Raw genomic sequence first — 26,058 nt, forward strand, 5'->3', positions numbered from 1 at the left:
CAACTGCAATTCTGAAACCTCTCTAATAAATAAGTAGCAGCTATCCTGATGACCCTCAAACTGGCAGATATTATTTTGTCTTTCAGTTGTTAAGTCCTTGTAGAAGTTACATTGTACACCACTATACACTTCTCCCATCTTAAACTCTCTTCTGAGATTCCCATTCAAAAATAATAAGTACAGATGTATTTGAAGATGAGTATGTATTGTCATGAATAAACTATATTCGCTGAATAATTAAAAAGCAGCAGGCTGAAAACAGACAGGTTGCAATCGGTGTGAGAAGCTAGGCTGTTCCTCAGGAAGAGTAATAAAGTTAATTAAATATATTAAACAAACATGGCAAATAATTCTTTTGTAAAACATCATGAGGACACCAGGACATTCCCTTAGAACAAAAGTCTAAGGGGGAGGGATAGCTCAGTGGTTTGAACATTGGTCTGCTAAACCCAGGGTTGTGAGTTCAATCCTTGAGGGGGCCATTTAGGGATCTGGGGCAAAAATTGGGAGATTGGTCCTGCTTTGAGAAGTAGGTTGGACTAGATGACCTCCTGAGGTCCCTTCCAACCCTGATATTCTATGAAAAACTGTGTCAGTAAAGTCAGTTGTCCACTGTGTCAGTTGTCCACTGTGTCAGTAAAGTCCACTTAACACTGAGGATGGAGTGGAGGTCAAGGATAATCTAGGCATGGCCCAATATCTAAACAAATACTTTGCCTCAGTCTTTAATGAGGCTAAAGAGGATCTTAGGGATAATGGTAGCATGACAAATGGGAATGAGGATATGGAGGTAGATATTACCATATCTCAGGTAGAAGTGAAACTCGAACAGTTTAATGGGACTAAATTGGGGGGCCCAGACAATCTTTATCCAAGAATATTAAAGGAATTGGCACATGAAATTGCAAACCCATTAGCAAGAATTTTTAATTAATCTGTAAACTCAGGGGTTGTACCATATGACTGGAGAATTGCTAACATAGTTCCTATTTTTAAGAAAGGAAAAAAAGTGATCCAGTAACTACAGGCCTGTTAGTTTGACATCTGTAGTATGCAAGGTCGTGGAAAAAAATTTGAAGGAGAAAGTAGTTAAGGACATTGAGATCAATGGTAAATGGGACAAAATACAACATGGTTTTACAAAAAGGTAGATCGTGCCAAACCAACCTGATCTTCTTTGAGAAAGTAACATATTTTTTAGACAAAGGAAATGCAGTGATCAAATTTACCTAGATTTCAGTAAGGCGTTTGAGACCGTGCCAGATGGGGAATTATTAGTTAAATTGGAAAAGATGGGGATCAATATGAAAATTGAAAGGTGGATAAGGAATTGGTTAAAGGGGAGACTACAGCGGGTCACACTGAAAGGTGAACTGTCAGGCTGGAGGGAGGTTACTAGTGGAGTTCCTCAGGGATCGGTTTTGGGACCAATCTTATTTAATCTTTTTACTTACCTTGGCACAAAAAGTGGGAGTGTGCTAATAAAGTTTGCGGATGATACAAAGCTGGGAGGTATTGCCAATTTAGAGAAGGACCGGGATATCATACAGGAGGATCTGGATGATCTTGTAAACTGGAGTAATAGTAATAGGATAAAATTTAATAGTGAGAAGTGTAAGGTCATGCATTTAGGGATTAATAACAAGAATATTAGTTATAAACTGGGGACACATCAATTAGAAGTACCGGAGGAGGAGAAGGACCTTGGAGTATTGGTTGACCACAAGATGACTATGAGCTGCCAATGCAAAAAGCTAATGCAGTCTTGGGATGCGTCAGGCGAGGTATTTCCAGTAGAGATAAGGCGGTGTTAGTACCATTATACAAGGCACTGGTGAGACCTCATCTGGAATACTGTGTGCAGTTCTTTTCTCCCATGTTTAAGAAGGATGAATTGAAACTGGAACATGTACAGAGAAGGACTACTAGGATGATCCAAGGAATGAAAGAAGACTCAAGGAGCTTGGCTTGTTTAGCCTAACCAAAAGAAGGTTGAGGGGAAGATATGATTGCTCTCTATAAATATATCAGTGGGATAAATACCAGAGAGGGAGAGGAATTATTTAAGCTCAGTACCAACGTGGACACAAAAACAAATGGATATAAACTGGCCATCGGGAAATTTAGACTTGAAATTAGACGAAGGTTTCTAACAATCAGAGGTGCAAAGTTCTGGAACATCCTTCCAAGGGAAGCACTGGGGGCAAAAGACCTATCTGGCTTCAAGATTAATCTCGATAAATTTATGAGGGAGATGGTATGATGAGATAACATGATTTTGGCAATTAATTGGTCTCCAACTATTCATGGTAAATAGGCCCAATGGCCTGTGATGGAATGTTAGATGGGGTGGGATCCGAGTTACTACAGAGAATTCTTTCCTGGGTATCTGGCTGGCGAATCTTGCCCACATGCTCAGAGTTCAGCTGATTGCCGTATTTGGGGTCGGGAAGGAATTTTCTGCCAGGGCAGATTGGAAGAGGCCCTGGGGGGGTTTTCGCCTTCCTCTGCAGCATGGGGCATGGGTCACTTGCTGGAGGAGTCTCTGCACCTCAAAGTCTTTAAACCATGATTTGAGGACTTCAATAGCTCAGGTATAGGTTAGAGGTTTATTGCAGGAGTGGGTGGGTGAGATTCTGTGGCCTGCATTGTGCAGGAGGTCAGACTAGATGAGCATAATGGTCCCTTCTGACCTTAATATCTATGAGTCTATAATTAGGATCCTTTCAAAATCCCTCCCCTTAGCACCAAAAGCCTAATCCCCTGCCACTTGAGTTAAAAGATTAATTCTATCAAATGTGGGGAAGTACCATGCTGTTTTTCTGGCTCAGCCCATAGTCGGGAGAGAGATGATTGCATGTACGCTAAAAACCAGATCCTTAAACTCAGGTTGAGTAGTGCCTTATTCCATAAGTCATCCACCTGTAATCAGTGAAGCTGCTAACAGTATGGTATTATTCAGTGCCAATATCAAAATCTGGCCCTTAACATGGGTATTATATTTGGCAGGGGATAGGCTGGCAAAGTCCCAAGCCCAGCGCCCTCTTCCCGCCCATGAGTGGGGGAGGTGAAGACTGAAGCCTGGAGACCTGAGGGGGGTGGAAGCCCTGAGCCCCAGAACCGCGTGCCCAGATGGGGGCTGAAGGTAGGGGATCACAATTTTTTCCAGTGCTGGGGTGAATCACAATTTTTTTTAAGCCCAAATTGGGTCACCAGCACAAAAAAAAGTTTGAGAAACACTGCTCTAAAGTTTTATATTGTTTTATTTTTTAAACACGGTTGTGTAAAAATATTCTATAGTTGTAAGTTGCACTTTCATGATAAAGAGATTGTACTATAGTACTTGTATGAGTTGAATTTAAATACTTTCTTTTGTTTCTCTTTTTTACAGTGTGAATATTTGTAATAAAAATAATATAAAGTGAGCACCGTACACTCGGTAATCTATGTTGTAATTGTAATCAATATATTTGAAAATGTAGAAAACATCCAACGTATTTAAATAAATGGTATTCTATTATTGTTTAATAGTGCAATTAATCACAATTTTAACTGCTTTACAGCCCTGGTTATATTTTTATGCAATTCTTTAGTTCCTCATTTCTATAGGAAGAGGCAATAGTGAAAAACAAAACAAAAAACAAAAGACAGGATTTTTAGAGTATTTCCTGAGCAAAGACATTTAGATAATCTGGCATCAAACTTCCACCTATTTAATCAAACCATCACACTTGTTTTACTCAGCATATGAGAGTTATTTTCTCATACAAAATAAGGGAAAATATGGATTTTCCACTCTTCCAGTGTGAGGAAGATCTTCACTCAAACATAGGACTGTATTCAGTAATTTTTGCTTGCAAAATTGCCCATTTCACTGGCACTGCTATTCAATTTTTGTGTATGTTAGTGACATTTGCCCATGTCAGAAAGAAAACCCTGTGACTGGAAATATGGAGAAATGCTACTTTTATTGGGTTCAACGAAACAACTCACATGGAATAAGGGTTTGCAGGACTGGCTATCCTGGGTCCAGTCTTCCAAACACTTCCAAGTGTGGTAGTTACTACAATGACTGGTTCTCATCTAAGTCAGTGGGACCACCCAGGCATGAAAAGACTAATATGAGTAAGGCTTTGCAAAAGCAGAATCTACATGTATAAGGACCTAGGAGTAAATGAGGAAACAATGACTTCTCAAGATAGCCCTTTTGACATTTAATATAAGTTTAACCTTGCATTTCTAATTTAAGCACTGCTTAGTTTAGCTATTGTTTAATGACATCCACAGCAAGTGGAAAAGACAAAATATGGAGATGTAGGTGAAGGATCAGAATCTGGGAGGAACATGGGCAATCACAGCAAGGACAAAGGAGAAACAGAGGGAATATCTAATGAACATCTTAGATGTCTCTATACTAATACCAGAAGTATGGGAAACAAACAAGAAAAACTAGAAATACAAGCGAGTAATCACGATTGCAACAACTGGCACCACAGAAGCTTGGTGGGATAATTCACGACTGGAATGTTGGTATAGAAGGGTACAGTTTGTTCAGGAAAGAGGCAGGAAAACAAGAGAGGAAGTGTTGCCCTGAATGTCAAAGATGTATACATTTTCACTGTGGTTGAGATCGAAGTGGGAAGCAGACCTGTTGAAAGTCTCTGGGTATGGACAGATGGGTTAAAAAAAAAAGGGGGTATCATAATGAGAGGGGATCTAGCCCACCTAATCAGACAGAAGAAGTGGATGAGACTTTGAAAAAACAAACTAATAAAATAATCAAAAACACAGGACTTGATAGTTGAAGTTCTCCATCACTACTGTTTAGTCTACAAAAGAGAAGACTAAGGGGAGACGTGATAACAGTCTTCAAGTATATAAAAGATTGTTATAAAGAGAAGGGTGATAAATTGTTCTCTTTAACCATTGAGGACAGGACAAGTGGTAATGGGTTTAAATTTCAGCAAGGGAAAATTAGATGAAATATTAGAAAAAACATCCTACTTGTAAGGTTAGTTAAGCAAAGCAGTGTAACAAATTACCTTGGGCGGTTGTGGAATTTCCCCATTGGAGGATTTTAAGAATATGTTAGACAAAACACCTGTCAGGGATGGTCCAGGTAACATTTAGTGCTGCCTCCGTGCAGGGGACTAGATTAGATTATATCAAGATCCCCTCCAATCCTACATGTTTATGATTATTTAGGTACATTTCATAGAAACTGAACATGGTGTTTTTTCTCCTCTATTAACAGACTCTGCCTTTTGATGCTCATGCATGCCACTTTTAAATCAGTAAACCATTTGTTTTTAAGTTAATGTGAAATTGGTATCAAAAGGTGTAGGTGAAATCCCAGCCCCATTTAAAGCATTGGGAATTTCATTATCCCTCCCCCACAAAAAAGAAAGAGGATGCCATAATACTAACTACATGGAAGAATGCAAATTTCATCCACGTAATTATTCTGCTGTTCTAATACCAGAAATACCTTCAAAAATATGGATCAAGATCTCCCATTGGGAGATAGGCACCTAGACACTTTTGAAAAATCCAACTAGACACCTAGGTCTCCATCTCCCAATGAGAGGTTTTTGAACCTCCCACAAGGCAGCAACCTGAACCTTTAGGTAAGTAACCCAAGTAACTTTAGGTAAGTAACCCAAGTAACTTCAGAAATTTGGCAACTAGTGTAGACAGGGATTAGTTAAGTTTAAAGACACAGTACTGTGTTCTTGTTAGCCATAGCATCTTGCTATGTCTGTCCCTGTCAATACTAGGTATTAAGTCAAGTTTAACATGGTGTTAGTTAACATTTTCTAAAACAGTGCTTTTTCTCCAGCATAGAAGTAGTCAAAGATTGTGAGAAAGATTGGGAGTTGACTTTGTATAATGGGAAATGGAGCTACTGCCATCTTTCTCCACTGTGCAATATGGCTGATAAATGAAGATTTGGGCTTGGGAAGTTTGCTCTGGGTAACAGGGTTTTATGGGCATTTGGTGTGTTTAACCACCAGAGTCCAGAATCACTGGAGTAGCAGAGGAAATGCTTGTTCACAGATCAATGTCAGGTGCAGAGAAGTCTGTGAAGAGGGTCTACATATTCTTATCTCCCTGAATAATTATTGCTATAAAGTGACAGAAGAGAACTTTTGCTGCTGCTTTTTTAAAAAAACAAAACAAACAAAGAGAAAGATAGGGAGTGTTGTTTGGCTGTTTATAACATATGCAATTACATGAGCTCTAATATATCCAGCAATTTTCCTTAAGTTGCTCTGTCATGTGAAATTTGTTCTCAATAAAGAACAAGCCCATTACAACGCAGCCATACTTTCACATATACACAGCATATAAATATCATAGAAAAAAAAGGTGTTTATGTGGGAGAGGAAATAGCATGTTGCATTCCTTTGTTACAAGGATTTTTAATAATCCTTTTTTAAAACTGTGACCAGGGTATATTTCCTATTCCCACTTTTCCAAAAATTTACAGGGAAAAAAATGGAAAGTCGCTGGTATTAGCAGTAGTAGTAGAAGGAGAAGTAGTAGTACTCGCAGTAGTAGTACAGGTAGTAGTGGTTGGAATGGAAACACTGCATTTCTAGCCCACGTTCATCTGTGACTTCTTTTGCATGTATCTTTATCTTCCTTTCTCTCAGCACACAAACCGAACATAAAGATTTCTCATAAATAAGTAAATGTAAAGATAATCTCTGAGAAAGCATGTCCATACCTTTCCTAACCTGACCTGTGCCTGACCCGCATGCTGTGGATGCTGCAAAGGACATAACATCAGGAATGTGGTTTAACGAGGCTGCAACTTGATTAAACAATACATCTGGGAACTATCCCACAATAAATTGTCCAGTGCAGGTCATCTTTCTTTTACAATCTGTATCACTCTCAGCACTCCATCCCTCCAGTCCACCTAGTAGAGGGTTGCCATCAGCCTCTAACCCCATTAATTTGGTCCAAACAGCTTTACTGGGACCCCATCATCCTTCCCAGAATACATGAGCTCTGATAACACCATGAACTGAGGTTCTTTCCATAGTAACTCTCTTTTCTGTGACGGGTTACCTTGCACCAGCGGTTTCAACACTAGGCCAGTCGATACCCTTTTAAATATGCCAAACCCAGCCTCTCTACACTCTTGTAGGACTCTAACTCAGCTTGCTAGTTCTTAGTTGGTTTTCTGACACTCAGTGGGAGATCTTTCAATGCAGATCTCTATATGCTGAAGCCCTATCTAAATTCTCCCTCCCTGATTCATTAACAGCATTCCTTGAGACCAGCCCTCCAATAGCCTATCTAAAACCCATTATCAGGGTTCTGGTAATCTCCTGGAGAGTTTACCGCTTAATAAACAACCCAAAATGGCATGTGATGCCAGCCCATAGTGTATCCAGCACACCACTGACTGTAGTATCCAACCTGGAAAGAGACCAGATTCAGAGAGAGCTTGCCCCTGTCCTCATCTAGAGTTGACTAAATTTGTCAGTACCTTACATCTGAGTTTTGTGGTGTTAGGTACTTTGCACTAAAACAAAACTGGATAAAAACCAAGGTTCCAGAGGCTTACCTGCACCTGAATGGGCTCCTCACTGGCTCCCAGCACCAACCCAGTTTCTGCCCACATCATACACTGAGTGACTTGAAGCACTGGCAGTTACCAACATGAACCAATGCCTGTTTTTTAACTTCACAAGTCACCTCTCTCTCTTAACCTCATCTTTACAGGTAGTGATTGCCATCAAGATGGGAAAGACCTTTTAATATCCCTCCCAAATCCAATCATCACTAATTGCCCTGATGGAAGTCCCATACCTCCCCACACTCCTATCCCCAACCCCTAGTGCATCCGAATTAGCTTTCGGGTCCAACTCTGGCATCCAATCCTCCCTCCAAAATAAATCCTATTGCACTGATCCAGTAACTGCCCAACACTTCATAAATCCTACATTTCTTGATCTTCTCCTATAAATTGGATCTGGCCATAATTGAGGTGTCAGCTGACCACCAAGTTCAAAATAACCATTCCTGAAGGCACCATCCAGGGTGTGAAATCTAGAGATGACCAAGCTTGTAGTTCATGCAAAACATTCTTCTTGGATACCCCAGCCCTTTTAGCCAACTCCCACAGCCTGACAGTTTACGATCAGTAAGTAGATTTCCCCTCACTGCATCCCCATATCTAACTCAGTCTCCACATGTGTGTCTCTTGCTGGTTGCACACCTATCCTACCAGCCAACCCGAAATGAGACCGACATGCTTGTATCCTGTCTTGAAATTACTCTTGCTGCAAATAGAGCATCCAGGTGGCCACCCCATATAACTTATCTGATAGAGTGGATTGTGGCATACTCACACTGATCCCAACTTTTAGAGGCCGAGCACAATAAGCATCCGTGGTTTTGGATCATCAAAACAGCTTGACCCTCATAATAAAAACCAGCAGATACTGGGGGGACTGTTGGGAGTAACCTGAAAGATGCTTTTTGGCTACTGCCAATATCCCAATCCTGCACCTATGCATGGCCTGCAGGGGGCCAACACCCAGATTCCACCATAGGAAGTTGCTTTGCCTACCACCAAATACCTGGCCACCAGGAAGTCTGCAATCCCATCCTACTCTGGCAGCCCAGCTGATGGTAGTTCATGGAGTTTGCCCTAGCAGCTGCTGCTGCTAGAGCATGGAGAATCCAGAGGAAAATAAAACCAATCCAAGATCCAGTCCTTGTTCAGAATTGCCTTTATTCCTCTGCCCAAGTGAAGACCACAGCTTCAGGGCACCCTTTTGTCCATCAAATCCGCTGAGAAGAGCCCTTCTGTTCCCCTCACAAGTCAGTGACTTCAGCCCTGGGAAAATCCCCAACTCTCCCAGCACTTGGGAGTGGGGAAGAGAACCTGGGTGTCTCACCACCATGCCCTTCATGCCGCAGAATCCTATGTGCACCCCAGTTTCAGGACCAATCTACAAGATAACTCTGGCCCTCCACAGGTTATTGTTCCAAACAACTTCTCCACCCATCACACATGCTGTCTACTGCTGCGCTCAGAGGATGATTTCCAGCCAGTCCCTACTGAAAACCGCAATACTGCAAGGTAGGGTATAGCACATTTAGCCATGGCATGCTCCTTTGATGCCTGCATCCTTGCAGCTTTTCTTCCCCTGGCTGGCCCAGACAGAGACCCCAGACATCTGTCGACGTGGGAAGTGCATGAATCCCTGACAAGTGATCACACTCTGCAGTGAAAATCTTCATTCATAGTATTTTCGAGTTCCTTATATTAAATAGAGTTGTCTTTCCTTCATGAAAAGAGGTCAGTTCAACGAGCCTCCCTCCAACGCATTATTAAGGATGTACAACCTATCCTGAAGGATGACCCAACACTCTCACAAATCTTGGGAGACAGGCCAGTCCTTGCCTACAGACAGCCCCCCAACCTGAAGCAAATACTCACCAACAACCACATACCACACAACAGAACCACTAACCCAGGAACCTATCCTTGCAACAAAGCCCGTTGCCAACTGTGCCCACATATCTATTCAGGGGACACCATCACAGGGCCTAATAACATCAGCCACACTATCAGAGGCTCATTCACCTGCACATCCACCAATGTGATATATGCCATCATGTGCCAGCAATGCCCCTCTGCCATGTACATTGGTCAAACTGGACAGTCTCTACATAAAAGAATAAATGGACACAAATCAGATGTCAAGAATTATAACATTCATAAACCAGTCGGAGAACACTTCAATCTCTCTGGTCATGCAATTACAGACATGAAGGTCGCTATCTTACAACAAAAAAACTTCAAATCCAGACTCCAGCGAGAAACTGCTGAATTGGAATTCATTTGCAAATTGGATACTATTCATTCAGGCTTAAATAGAGACTGGGAGTGGCTAAGTCATTATGCAAGGTAGCCTATTTCCCCTTGTTTTTTCCTATCCCCCCCCCGCCACCAGACGTTCTGGTTAAACTTGGATTTATGCTGGAAATGGCCCACCTTGATAATCATACACATTGTAAGGAGAGTGGTCAGTTTGGATGAGCTGTTACCAGCAGGAGAGTGAGTTTGTGTGTGGGGTGGGGTGGAGGGGTGAGAAAACCTGGATTTGTGCTGGAAATGGCCCACCTTGATTATCATGCACATTGTAGGGAGAGTGGTCACATTGGATAAGCTATTACCAGCAGGAGAGTGAGTTTGTGTGCGTGTGTTTTTGGAGGGGGGGTGGGGGGTGAGAAAATCTGGATTTGTGCTGGAAATGGCCCACCTTGATTATCATACACATTGTAAAGAGAGTGGTCACTTTGGATGGGCTATTACCAGCAGGAGAGTGAGTTTGTGTGTGAGGGGGCGGAGGGTGAGAAAACCTGGATTTGTGCTGGAAATGGCCCAACTTGGTTATCATACACATTGTAAGGAGAGTGATCACTTTAGATAAGCTATTACCAGCAGGAGAGTGGGGTGGGAGGAGGTATTGTTTCATGGTCTCTGTGTATATAATGTCTTCTGCAGTTTCCACAGTATGCATCCGATGAAGTGAGCTGTAGCTCATGAAAGCTTATGCTCAAATAAATTGGTTAGTCTCTAAGGTGCCACAAGTACTCCTTTTCTTTTTGCAAGTTGAATCTAGAATCTTTGAGAAAAAAAATGGGATCCCTCTATGCTATTTTTGTGGAGTCTTTTCTCTGAGCAGCTGTATTTTAAGTATCATGCAAGTAAATAGATATTTTAACTATGGCATTTACAATGATTATTACAAAAAAAAAAAAGAAATGGGGAAGAAAAAAAAAGATTGTAAGGCCAGAAGGAACCACTATGATACACTTCCAGGACACTATGGTGCTAATAAGTGATGGTCACATAAACACCACCCTATACCAGAAACCTATTGACCACTAGACCTACCTACATGCCTCCAGCTTTCATCCAGACCACACCACACGATCCCATTGTCTACAGCCAAGCTCTACGATACAACCGCATTTGCGCCAACCCCTCAGACAGCGACAAACACCTACAAGATCTCTATCAAACGTTCTTACAACTACAATATCCACCTACTGAAGTGAAGAAACAGATTGACAGAGCCAGAAGAGTACCCAGAAGTCTCCTACTACAGGACAGGTCCAACAAAGGAAATAACAGAACGCCACTAGCCATCACCTTCAGCCCCCAACTAAAACCTCTCCAACGCATCATCAAGGATCTATAACCTATCCTGAAGGATGACCCATCACTCTCACAGATCTTGGGAGACAGGCCAGTCCTTGCTTACCAACAGCTCCCCAACCTGAAGCAAATACTCACCAGCAACCGCACAGCACAGAGCAGAACCACTAACCCAGGAACCTATCCTTGCAACGAAGCCTGCTGCCAACTGTGTCCACATATCCATTCAGGGGACACCATCATAGGGCCTAATCACATCAGCCACACTATCAGAGGCTCATTCACCTGCACATCTACCAATGTGATATATGCCATCATGTGCCAGCAATGCCCCTCTGCCAAGTACATTGGCCAAACTGGACAGCCTCCACGTAAAAGAATAAATGGACACAAATCAGACATCAAGAATTATAACATTCAAAAACCAGTCGGAGAACACTTTAGTCTCTTTGGTCACTCGATTACAGACCTAAAAGTGGCAATTCTTCAATAAAAAAAGGTCAAAAACAGACTCCAACGAGAGACTGCTGAATTGGAATTAATTTGCAAACTGGATACAATTAATTTAGGCTTGAATAAAGACTGGGAGTGGATGTGTCATTACACAAAGTAAAATTATTTGCCCATGTTTATTCCCCCCACCCACCCCGTTCCTCAGACGTTCTTGTCAACTGCTGGAAATGGCCCATCTTGATTATCACTAAAAAAGGTCCCCCCCCCATCCCCCACTTTCCTGCTGGTAATAGCTCACCTTACCTGATCACTCTTGTTACAGTGTGCATGGTAACATCCGTTGTTTTATGTTCTCTATGTATATAAATCTCCCCACTGATGAAGTGAGCTGTAGCTCATGAAAGCTTATGCTCAAATCAATTTGTTAGTCTCTAAGGTGCCACAAGTCCTCCTTTCCTTTTTGCAGATACAGACTAACACAACTGCTACTCTGAAACATAGGATCATCTAGTCTGTCCTCCTCTTTAATACAGGCTGTAGAACTTCCTGCCCCCCCCCAACCTCCCTCCCCAAATTATCTAGTAGATGCCAGTTAAAACTTTTTCTGCAGCATGAGACACAGGATCTATTTAAAATATAAAGTTTCTGGATTTGTGTCTGGCTCCCTGAGGAGCTCACAGGCATCAGCCTGTGAGAGAAAAGAAGTAACTGATTCTTGGGTTCATCGAGACTCCACTCAGCACAAGAAACAGGACTTTTCACCACATCTGTGCCTCCTGCTTTCTGCTTCTGTCCAGGAACCTGCTATTTGTCAAATGTTAGAACAATCTGAAGACTGCTTCTAACTTGCACCTCTGTTTATTGGAAGATTGCTGTAGCTACAGTCTTATTCCCCAAGCACAGGCTCTGAAATGTTCTTTATACTAAGGACAGTGAGGAGGTGGTGGAAGGCTCCCGTTACAGTGACTGTACCATGTGAGGAATCCCTCCAATAGCGTTTTAATGCCTAGGCCGAGAAGGCCTAGGCCTAGGGCGCCAAATTTGCAGGGGTGGCAAATTTATAATAGCAGCATTTTTGTAATCACGGCATTTTTGCACAAGCCCACTGTCTGTCGGATGCCTGTATCATCGTTTGTTCATATTGTAACTGCCCACCAAACTGAAGAATCGTGGCGTCACTGATGCTACCAGTCATAGCATATATTGAAACCACCAATGATGGTGCAACGCCATTTAGTAAACATACTCGCGACAATCCTAAATGTTAATAATATGACCGGAAGGAAGAAATTAAGCGATTCTCAGCCAAAAAAAATTGCTATACAAAAGAAAGAAAGGGAAAATGAAAAGGGTGAAAAACTATTTGAGGGCTAATCTCAGTGAAGAAAAATTAAACTCCTTTTCTCTCCTGACAATTGAAAAAGATCTAACAACTTCTCTGGATTATACTGAATTAATTAATAAATTCGCTGCTCAAAAGTGTAGGTGTAAACAAATGTAACTACTTACTACTCACATACTTTTATTTCTTTTATTGTACCTATATAAAATAAAAAATATATTTGATATACTTGTAATTTTATTTATAATAAAACTTGTAAATGTTCAGTTATTTTAATGATATTTAGATTAATTTTAGTTCAAACAAATTTGTAAAAAAAACTAAAACAAGTTCATATGGGGGCGGCAATTATTTCAGGGCCTAGGGGCAGCAAAATCATTAATTTGCCACTGAATCTCTCTACACCACAGAAGTTTCCTGGAGGCCAGATCCGCTGTCCATAGAGACCTTTGCACAAGTCAGTCAGGATAGGGAGGCTGTGAATGTCTCCCTTTACTCTTAATTTTTTTAACTCCTAAGCTTTGATTTCTACCCTCTCCCTTATGGGGCCCAAATGAGATTTAAGTAGGTTGACTTCATTTCATTTGCATAGATAACAAAATTCAAGTTAGGAGGATCAGCCTGCAGAGGAATACCATGTGTCTGTTGCAATTAGAGTGGTGTTTGATAAGGCAGGCAATTTTTCAGGGGTTCTATAGCATGGAGCTTCAGTATATTCTGCCCCCAACTCAATAAGTCTAGAAGCATGTTATAGTTCTGATTCTTTTCTAGTAAGACACAATTTCACACCACACAAATACATACATATAGCAGCAACTCCTTTTAGCCCACTGAAGCAGCAGCTCTGCCTCCACTTCTCTCCCAGTCCCAACTGTAGTTCTGCAACAGGCCTAACTTCTTTCAGGGAGGGTATGTCAAATAGCAGTCTCTAGCCCAAAGAGCATAGCAAAAGGGAGTTCTGGTCCTCCTATGGTACCCTTCTGCCCTACTCTCCCATATGGAGCTGACATTCCAGACTTATCCCTGGAGGCCCAGCTCCCACTCCCCCAAACCACTGACCCTGGGGGCTTCTTTCTCCACAGTCTTTTACCCAGACCTGGTCCACATTCCCTTTATGCCTCTAGGCCACCCCTCTGCGGGTTAGCCTTTTCCCCAGGCCCACCAGAGGGGCCCCTACTACTCTCTCCTCCAGTCAAAGCTTGACATATTTTTTATCTAAGTGCAACTTCCAAATACAGGGTCACATTCTACTCGCAGTTATGGCAAACTAGCCCTGTTGAAGTCAATAGAATTGCTTCAGTGCAATGGAGAGTAGAATTTGGCCTATCGGTCTCATTTAATCTGAGAAGCAGCTAACAGTTTTTCATTAGTGAAAAGTATCTAAAATGAAACTATTAATCTACAGGGAAAAAGATATTCTTAGTAAATTTCTTAATTTAAACAGTCACTAGATTATATTAGCATCTGCAGCAGACTGAAGAGGTTTGTTGATAGAAGAGCATAAAATGAATACCTTGCAAGCTGGAAAATAAGACTTTGCCCTATTCCCTGGGCTAGATCCTCCTGGCCTCTGATATGCACCTTAGCTAGCAAGATCAGTAGCAGATTTACCATGGTGCAGTGTCACATGTGAGAGGTTATGATCAACCTGCTAGAATCTGCCTGAGAGAAAATAGAACTCCAGACAATAAAAATGATAGAGGTGAAACCTCTCTCAGAAAGCTCCATCCCAAAGCACTGGAAATATGAGGACTGGGTGGATTGTCAGGGCAGGGATGTGTTAAATATGAAATCGGTATTTTAAATGCTTATATCTTCCATGTGCTTGCTCGTCCAGCTCACTTAACTGGATGTTCAGTTGTCGCAGTAGCACTTCTTCCCTGTAGTGTTGTTTTTTCTCATATGAATTTGATAAGTTGTCATCAAAATTATAAGTTAAAGTATGTTAGCTATGAGCTTACATTTTTAAATAGGGTTTCCCTATTAAGTTAGACCAATAGTGATTTCTTCCTATAGTGATTTGTCCTGTGTAATTTTAACCCACCCTATTATCAAAAAAAATTCATTTTTTTTTCCAAAGGGGAGATCGTGTTACTATATTTAATATAAAACTTTAAAAAAAAATGTCCAATTGATCTTAGATCAGTACAACAAAGTCATTATACAGAACATAACTGAAGACTTCCAGGTTAAGTTGATTGTACCATGGTTGTTATGTATGGATTCTAAAATAACCAGTTGAGACTCATCTGACAAACAGGCCCATAAATTAATGTATAGATAAAAGAGCTTGGATCATGTTAGCAGCATGGACTTAAGTGTCAGGAACATGTCCTTAGTGAGGCATTAGCCTTATTTTAAATCTTTAACAATTGATTTTTTCATGCCTTGCATCAGCCATGTGTGGTCTTTATACCAAGACCAAGTTTTCCATGCTGGCAAAACTATAATGCAGCAGGGGGCCAGAGGCTTACTGTAAGTGGCTCCAAAGGCAAAAGATCTGAGTTCATCATTTTCATCAGATGTTACTTGTCAGCTCTGACAGAAAATGCATATGTTGTAGATGCACATAGGCATTCTCAGACACAACCAGAAGATCAGAATTGAGAATATTTTCTGTAATTTAGCAGTGTAATCTTATACAGGCTGATATGTATTGGGCAATCTAATAGAATAGCATTTCCAGAAGACATTTTTCTGTAAGTATTTTTGTTATACACTACACATTATTAATAAAGAGCACATAAAAATCCATTCTGATGAGGAAGGGAGAAAAAGAGACCACCCCGGCAGATGTTAGTCATGATTAACTTTAAACAGATGCTTTTCCAAATTGGGGCCCTAATGCTCTTCTAGAAGATGCTCAGATACCATGATGAATGTAGTATAAAAACCTGAATAGAAGAGGTCATAAATATAAAGGGAAGGGTAAACACCTTTAAAATCCCTCTTGGCCAGAGGAAAAACCCTTTCACCTGTAAAGGATTAAGAAGCTAGGATAACCTTGCTGGTACCTGACCAAAATGACCAATGAGGAGACAAGATACTTTCGAAAGCTGGGGGGAGGGAAAAACAAAGCCTCTCGCTCTGTCTGTGTGATGCTTTTGCCGGGGACAGAACAGGAATGGAATCTTAGAACTTAGTAAGTAATCTAGCTAGATATACATTAGATTCTGTTTTCTTTAAATGGCTGAGAAAATAAGCTGTGTTGAATGGAATGGATATTCCTGTTTTTATGTCTTTTTGTAACTTAGGGTTTTGCCTAGAGGGATTCTCTATGTTTTGAATCTAATTACCCTGTAAGGTATTTACCATCCTGATTTTACAGAGGTGATTCTTTTTACTTTTTCTTCCATTAAAATTCTTCTTTTAAGAAACTGAATGCTTTTTCATTGTTCTTAAGATCCAAGGGTTTGGGTCTGTGGTCATCTATGCAAATTGGTAAGGATTTTTATCAAACCTTCCCCAGGAAAGGCGGGGTAAGATTTGGGGGGGAAAGACATTTCCAAACGAACTCTTTCCCAATAACCGGTGTTAGATATTTGGTGGTGGCAGTGAAAGTCCAAGGGCAAAAGGTAAAATAGTTTGTACCTTGGGGAAGTTAACCTAAGCTGGTAAAAGTAAGCTTAGGTGGTTTTCATGCAGGTCCCCACATCTGTACCCTAGCGTTCAGAGTGGGGAAGGAACCTTGACAGAAGATGTGTTGGTTTTGTGGATATCTGTATGTATTATAGTGTTTGCTTGATAGTGTTTTAGTTAATGCTATAAAATAGTTTCATTTAGAAACCTCTGTTTTCATACAAAGAACAACCACTTTTTACACACAAAGCTTTCCATGAGTGATCTCTGCAGTTTATTTCACATCTGTGCCACATTCCTTCAGCTGCTTTTATTCTGCAAGGTGAAATAAATAAATTAGCCTAGATCCTCTAAGTTACTAAGGTACCAGACTCCCACAGAAATCAACATAAATCAATGGGAGTTAGGCATCTAAATATCTTTTGGGGATCTGGGCCATTGTTGCTTAGTAAGTGGACTCTGTGCCGGCAAGACAGAGAATAAAACGATTCCTTCCATCTTAGGCCATGATAGAGTAGCACAGAAAATGGGCAGCCAGATTGCTACAATGCCTATGTAATAATGCATCCGCTAATCACATTCCCCTCTCTGCCCTTCAACCTAATGAGACAAGAAGCTGAAGCTGAACACTTCAAGACAGCATGCAGAGGGATGACTAGTACACACTTGATCTGGCTTCCTGAATCCTGTTTCTCATCACTACACAGAAAAAGTCCATGGGTTCCTTAGCCACAGGGAGCAGTGTTTGATCCATAAAGTAAATATCTGTGAGGGAAAATACCGTGGAACAGCATAAAGTCAGTAAATATAAACCATGATCAGAAATATAAAGTCCTGACCTTTTTCCCCGTCATGAAAAATTGTGGTCCAAAAGGCTGTAATTTTCAAGTTGATGTGATATTACATTCACCAATTTGTCAGACTTTCATGATGCTTTGAACAACAAAATAAGATGCCAATTATACCATATTAGGCCAAATAACACACATTAAAAACTCCCACTGAGGTCAGTTTTTGGCCCATTGTTTACGAAAAAAATAATGGCTTATTAATGAAAAACTAATGTTGGCTTTTCTTTATGTTAGATATAAGAATCCACAGTGTTTAAAAGATCTTAGTTTCTGTAATACATTGGGAAAGCTATAGAAAGATACATAATTTCCTAAGTTCACACAGTTCCAATTCACCTTAACAAATAGAAGTGTAAACAAATAATTATAGTCTTTTGAAGACAATGAAGTGCAGGTCATTCAGTCTGGCAAACAAAAGAATTTTGTGACCATAGTCATCATTAGAGCTTTTCTTGCAAATTCATTTGAAAACAAAAAGCCATCTTAATTATCTCGACAAGCAGAGTCCAAAAGTGTCAAAGCCAACCCAGATACCCTGTCGCAGGTACCACAGTGGAAGTCACTTAGGGTATGTAGACACAGCAACTGGACACCCGCAGCTGGCTCGTGCCAGCCAACTTGAGTTTGTGGGGCTTGGACTGCAGGGCTGTTTCAGTGCTGTGTAGTTTTCTGGGCTTGGGCTGAAGCCTGGGCTCTGGGACCCTGTGCGGTGGGAAGGCCCCAGAGCTTGGGATCCAGCAAAGAAACAACCTTTCGGTGCAAATCTCTCAAGTCTGAGTCAGTTGGCACAGGCCAGCTGTTAGAGAGCTTATTCCTTCACTCTCCCACTTCCCTGGTCCTTCTCGCATGAACAGAGAGCAACAATACCCAAAGTCGCAAACAATTTGATGTTTATTGGGGTGAACTTCCAACAAACTTAAATCCGAGTTTCTTTTTCCTTATTTTTTGAATCCCAACTTAATTCCTGTTTGCCCCTAATTTATATAGTAATATTCTTAGCTGTACCTTAACCAATCATTCTACTGAAATTTACCTAACCAATCCTAACATATTGTAACATGATTAGCTAACCAATTATATCCCACCACCTTCATTAGTTTACACCCAGCAAAATTAATTATACAGCAGACAGAAACAATCACAGAACCAGACAGAGACCATGCAAATAAACAATAGCAAAGTGGGAACTATAATGACAAAACAATACAGAAGTGAGGATTTCACAGCTACATCTATAAAGACATAAGGGTTTCCCAGCTGTGTCTATTGATAAGTGAGTTCTTACCAGACCGAAAACTATCAACCTAAATTTCCTTTTACATCTTCTAGGCTCTTCCCTTTCTCAGGAGGTGATAGATCGGATCACCTTCCTAACAGCCCTATATTGACTAGTTTGGAGTGTGAGGATGTGACCGTACGCTTCCCAGCTTTTGGCTGCCTCTGCTGCTTAGCCAAAGGCATTGGCCTAAGAACAGGGCCTCCTGTCACAGTGAGAGAAGGCCCTTACACAGATTCTTTCTTGTATACCTCTATTACTAGCTAAATGATAAACATACACCTACATTCTTAAAGTATAGGCCTTTACAGGCAGGCCTGAATATCTATATCCTAACACTAGCCATGGGTGTCCAGTTATTGTGTAGACACTCTCTTACAGTGGATAGAGTCTTTCCATAGAAGTGGGTATTTTTCACAAGTTTGGATAGCAGGGGAATGGAAATGCTATCTGGTCAAGCCGAATGGTAGGTTTTTGCTTTTTTAAATGTAAGAATGCTGACAGTGAGTCAAAAACAGCTCCCCTCCCCCAAGAAAAATAGCATATAGTAGTGCAAGTAGAGTAATTATTTGTCACGACATTCATTGCCTTCATTCTGTTAACTATCTCCATTTAACAAAGACAATTGCTTTCGCTGAACACCTAAGGCGTCATTTTCAATAAGTAGGTCTTTGCACACGATGGCATCAAAACTTTGAAAATGCCCACGATTTGTAAGTACACCTGTAGTACTGTGGGTGCGTAAAGCAAGCATGCAGTTCTGTACACTGCACTGTGCAGAGCTAATGACTGATGTAATGAGAGAGAGAGAGAGTTGGATTCTAATATATTACACATGAATAAAAGAGAGCTGGAATTGGCAAACAAGAACAGCTAATGGGAGTTCCGTGAGGGCGTTCTCCAGGAGAACGAGGAGAGACTATGTGACTCTTGGGATGAGTTTGTCATCTGTTACTTTGTTTGTTTGAGGTGCGCTTGCTTCTTGACTGAAGTACATAGGGTGATCTGTTTGTTTAGGGGGATATGTACCAAGCCTAGGGCCTGCTAGACAAGGCTGAAAGCTTCTTAATGAGATTTTGATCTCTAACCCCATTAGCACCTATTAACCAGGGTAAGGGTCTACTCAGGGAGAACAAAAGTTTAAAGAGCCCACTCATGAATGACCAGGGGAGCTAGCAAACAGGAACAGCTAACAGGGGAGTGGTGTGAGGGAGTTTGAAGAGTGAGCTGGAGCACCAGAAACACCTAATTAGCTTTCTGTGAACTTAGGCCAATGAACACCACCCCCCACCAAAAACCAAAAATACAAAAAAACCTCCCCAAGCCCCCAAAAACCTGCAGGAGTAAAAGAAAAGTGGAGGCAGAAGTCCAGCAGCAGAATATGGGCTATTCAGTTTATTGCATTGAATGCAGCATGTATGATTACCTGCCTTGTGAGCATGTGGTATGTGTTTGCATTTGGTGCAAGAAGCTTATGGCCCTCAGAGACAGAGTATGGGCTCTGGAGACCAGAGTGGATGAGTGAAGAAGCTAAGGGAGACAGAGATACCTAGAAGAGACTTTTCTGGACACAGTAGAGGGGTCCCACCCTCAGTCTTCCAGCCTCTGTGCTGTTGAAGAGGATGAAAGCCTCAGGGAAAGTAGAGCAGAGGGAAATGATCCCATAGCTGGGACTCTCCTTCCAGATGATATTATGGTATCCTCTTGGAACTGAAGATACCCCCTCAGTTATTAGGAAGAGGCAGGTGATAGTAATGGGGGATTTGATCATTAGAAACATAGATAGCTGGAAAAAAAGGAGTACTAGTGGCACCTTAGAGACTAACCAATGTATTTGAGCATAAGCTGAATGCATCCAATGAAGTGAGCTGTAGCTCACGAAAGCTTATGCTCAAATAAATTGGTTAGTCTCTAAGGTGCCACTAGTACTACTTTTCTTTTTGCGAATACAGACTAACAGGGCTGCTACTCTGAAAACAGTCATAGATAGCTGGGTTTGTGACGACCGGAAAAAACGGTGAATTTCCTGCCAGGTGCAAAGATTGCAGATCTCTCAAAACATCTAGATAGACTTATGTGCAGTGCTGCAGAGCAGCTAGTGGTCGTGGTACATGTAGATAACAATAACATAGTGAAAGGTAGGTCAGAGGTCCTGCAGGCCTATTTAGGCTGCTAGGTAAAACGATTAAAGTTCAAGACCTCCATGGTAGCATTCTTTAAAATGCTCCCAGTTCCACACACAGTGCTAGCTAGACAGACAGAACTGCAGGGTCTCAATGCATGGATGAGTCAATGGTGTAGGAAGGAGGGTTTTAGATTTATTAGGAACTGGGGAAAGGTGGAGTCTCTGCAGGCTCCACCTAAACCAAAATGGAACCGGATTGCTAGCATGTAAAATTTTAAAAAGGTCATGGAGAAGTTTTTAAACTAAGGGGTGGGGGGAAATCGACAGTGCAGAGGAGCATACAGTTTGGATGGAGCCATCCCATAGGGGAGGATCTATTAAGAGGATAGAAGTTGATAAAGTACAGGGAGAAACTGGAGGAAAACAGTCAAATTAAAATGAATCCCATTCAATTACTTCACATAATGGCAGACAGCTAGAAAGTGACATTTTATAAGTGCTTGTATACAAATGCTAGAAGTCCAAATATTAAGATGGAAGAACTTGAGTGCCTGGTATTAAATAAGAATATTGATATAATAGGCATCACAGAAACCTGGTGGAATGATGATAATCAGTGGGACATAGTAATACCAGGGTACAAAATATACAGGAATGATAGAGTAGATCATGCTGGTTGGGGAGTGGCATATGTGACAGAAAATAGAGTCAAATATAGTAAAAATCTTAAGTGTATCAAACTGTACCATAGAGTCTCTATGGATAGAAATTTCATGATTGAATAATAAGAGTATAGCAGTAGGAATATACTGCTGACCACCTGACCAGGATGGTAATGGTGACTGTGAAATGCTCTGGGAGATTAGAAAAGCTATAAAAATAGACATTTCAATAATAATGAGGGTTTTCAACTAACCCCACATTGAGTGGATACAAGTCACTTCAGGACAGTATACAGAAATACATTTCTAGACACCATAAATGACTCTTTCTTGGACCAGCTTGTTCTGGAATCCACAAAGGGAAAGAGAATTCTTGGTTTAGTCCTAAATGGAGCACAGGATCTGGTCCAAGATCTGGCTAAACCACTTGGTAATAATGACCATAACGTAATTACATTTAACATCCTTATAGGGAGGTGGGGAAATACCAAAGACAGCTACTAAAAAACAATTTAACTTCAGAAAGGAGAAATACACAAAAATGAGGAAACTAATTAAATGGAAATTTAAAAGTACAGTTGCAAAAATTAAATTCCTGCAAGCTCCCTGGAAACTGTTTTAAAACACCCTAATAGATGCTTAATATAAATGAATACCCCAAATAAAAAACATAATGAGAGGATCTAAAAAGGCTAAACACCATGGCTAAACAACAAAGTAAAAGAAGTGTTAGAGGGGAAAAGGCATCCTTTAAAAATTGGAAGTCAAATTCTACTGAGGAAAAAAAGGAAGGAGCATAAACTCTGGTAAGTCAAGTGTAAAAGTATAATTAAGCAGGCCAAAAAAGAATCGGAAGACTACTACCAAAAGACTCGAAAACTAACAGCAAAAAAAAAAAAAAAAAGCCTAAGTTAATCAGAAGCAGGAAGCCTACCAAAGAACCAGTAGGGTCACTGGATGATCAAAGTGCAAAAGAAGCACTGAAGGGGGAAAAAAAGAAAGAAAAGACAAGGTCATTGCAGAGAAGCTAAATGAATTCTTTGCATCAGTCTTCACTGCAGAGGATGTAAGGGAGTTTCTCTCACCAGAGCCATTCTTTTTAGGTGTCAAATCTGAGGAACTGTCCCAGATTGAGTTGTCAGCAGAGGAGCTTTTGGAACAAATTGATACATTTAAACTGTAATACATCACCAGGACCAGATGGCATTCACCCAAGCATTCTGAAGGAGCACAAATATGAAACTGCAGAACTACTAACTGTGGCATGGAACAGAGATGGGGTGCTCCACTGACTGCCGGTCTCATGCCTCCTCCAGGGATTAGTTCTTGAGGTCGATGCCCCCATCCTCTGCTTGCCTGTTTGCACGCTGTCACTTTGACTATGGTTTTTAGCTCCTTTTCCAGGATTTGCAGCATCCTCTTTGTGACTTAGTCCTCTAGCTAGGTCATTCAATGTTTTCCCCTTTCAGGGTTCAGTCCATCAGCAGTCCTAGGCAGTCTTCCCATTCACTGCTCCGGTAACACGCCTTCAGTAGCTGGTAGGGAAACTCAGGCGTGCCCTCTACTTGAGGTTCCAGTCCAAGGACCCACAGTTCTGAGCTTCCTCTCTCTACCTTCACTGCTCCTTCCCTGGACTGCTTCCTGCTCCTCCCAATCCTTCTCTGGGAGTACTGGTTCTACATTAACTCCCTCTTCCCAGGGAGTGACTACCCTTTCCCTGCAGCCCAGTCTGTAGCCTGCTATCTGACTTTATAGGCCCCACTTATTCCTGCCCAGATGAGCCTCTCTCCAACCAGCTGCCTCTGGCCTAAAGCTCCCCTGTTTGCAGCCTAATTAGCTGATTGGGCCAATCCAGCCCAACTCAGCTCTTGCAGGGCTAGGTGGAAAGCTCACCACATCACAATTTCCTATCACTTAAATCAGCTTCTGTACCATATGACTGAAAGCTAGCTAATGTGACACCCATTTTTAAAAAAGCCTCCAGAGGTTGATAAGCCTAACTTCATTACCAAGCAAACTGCTTGAAACTGTAGTAAAGAACAGAATTATCAAACACATAGATGAACATGATATGTTGAGGATCAGACAACATGGCTTTTATGAAGGGAAATCATGCCTCACCAATCTACTAGAATTCTTTGAGGGGGGTCAACACACATATGGACAAGGGTGATCTGGTTGATATAGTGTACGTGGTCTTTCAGAAAACCTGTGACAAGGCCCCTCACTGAAAACTCTTAAGCAAAGTAAGCAGTCATGGGATAAGAGGGAAGGCCCTCTCATGGATCAGTAACTGGTTAAAAGCCAGGAAACAAAGGGTAGGAACAAATGGTCAGTTTTCAGAATGGAGAGGTAAATAGTGATGTCTCCAAGGGATCTGTACTGGGAACAGTGCTGTTCAACATACCCATAAATGATCTGGAAAATGGGGTAAACAGAGGGGTGGCAAAAATTGCAGATGATATAAAATTACTGAAGACAATTAAGCCAAAAACAGACTGCAAAAAGTTACAAATGGATCTCACAAACTCAGGTGTCTAGGTAATAAAATGGCAGATGAAATTCAATGTTGATACATGCAAAGTAATGCACATTGGAAAACATAATCCCAACTATACATAAAAAATGATGGTGGCTAAATTAGCTGTTGCCATTCAAGAAAAATATCTTGGAGTAATTGTGGATAATGCTCTAAAAACATCTGCTTAATGTGCAATGGCAGTTTAAAAAAAAGTCAACAGGATGTTAGGAACCATCAGTAAAAGGATAGATAAGAAGACATAAAATTTCATCTTCTTTCTGTAGGTGTCACATGACCAGGATTCATCACCAAATTTAGTCCTCTTGTTGGCTCATTACTTCCCTGGCTTGGGAAAGGTACTGATGGGGAGTGCAATGTATATACTGATCCATGGCACCCATAAAATATAATAATGCCACTATATAAATCCCTGATATGCCCACACCTTCAATACTGTAAGCAGTTCTGGGTCACCCCATCTCAGAAAAATATATTAGAACTGAAAAGGGACAGAGAAAGGAAACAAAATGAGTAGGGGTACAGAAGAGCTTCCATCTGTGGAAAGTTTTAAAAGACTGGGACTTTTCTGCTTGAAAAACAGAGGACTAAGAGGGGTATAGGATAGAGGTTTATACAATCATGAATGGTGAGGAGAAAGTGAACAAGGAAGTTTTCTGTAGGGACACACACACTCGAATATATAAAAATGATTTCTAAAAAAAACCGACTTCTATAAATTCGACCTAATTTCGTAGTGTAGACATACCCTAAAGTACCTGGCATTGGTTGCTGTTGGGAGACAGGATATTGGGCTAAATGAACCATTGATCTGCGCCAGAATGGCCATATATGTGTGTGTGTGTGTGTGTACACACACACACAATCATACAGCCCCCACATGTTCTTTATTTCAGTGTTTATGCGTATTTAAGATATGATAGAAAGATAAGTGTATGAAAGATCATTCTCTATAAATATATACAAAGACTCTTCCCAAGAAAAGATTAACCTAAAGGTGCATTTGATATTGTTGATTTTAATAATAAACATATGTGCAAATCAATATATTTCTAAAAACAATTCTGTACAGAGCATATGCAGTTCTCAGACCAAATTCTAAGGAAAACATGTTCTTTATAAGTACAATATGTTTCATTTAGGTTTGTAAATGGCATGTACTGTACTTCATGGAATTTGCTCTTTTTACTAAAATCAGAGTCCTTACAGATTGAGATGACAAGTAATTTATATGAAGAGTCTTCTCTTGCCCCCTCCCCCAGTGCTTCATCCCATCCCTGTCACCACTGCCAACATGCCCTCTATTTCAGAGTTCAAGATGGTGGGTGTGGCAAGGAAGTTCTTCCCTGGCTGAAGAGGGGGGTTTACTGCCCCTCTACACCACCTCAATGGGTGTATCAAATGCAGAACCTCTTCCAGAGCCTGCTTCTCTATCACAGTTGGGCCCTTTTATGCTGTTGTGGTGGCACAGAGGTTGTAGAGCATTTTTTTTACATGAAAAGCTTTGAGAAAAAGTGGTCTTGTTTCAAAATCAGCACTTTCATGATGTTGTTGTTATTGTTCTTGTCTCCTTGAAAATCTGCCCAAATTTCACCAAGTTATAACCCTTGGGGGGGAGGGGTAACAGTTTCCACATGCTTCTGAGAACCCTTACCTCACTCAGTGCAGTGCAAAAAACCGTATGTAATCATGCAATTAACGACTGCATCCTAATGCATAGGCACAAGGGCGGGGGGGGTGGGGGAATTAAGGTTGCATGGGAAACCTCATTTCCGGCATTTATTAACTTCTGGACTTTACATCCTAAATAATATTTTTCAATGGAGTTTGTGTATGTAATAGATTCCAAATTAGGATGATTTCAAAGTAACATTGGTCTAATATTAAATGCAAACGGAAAAGAAAAATAAAATCTTTTTTTTTTGCACTTTTCTGTTTTCATAAAACCTAGATTGAAGCATTATTGTCTGTGAAACCCACTGCAGTTCAAGTAGGCTCCATACAGTGTTTGACAGAAAAAACAAGTATTTTCCAGAATCA

Source organism: Eretmochelys imbricata, chromosome 5 (genome assembly GCF_965152235.1).
Source record: "Eretmochelys imbricata isolate rEreImb1 chromosome 5, rEreImb1.hap1, whole genome shotgun sequence".
In the NCBI taxonomy this organism is placed as follows: domain Eukaryota; kingdom Metazoa; phylum Chordata; order Testudines; family Cheloniidae; genus Eretmochelys; species Eretmochelys imbricata.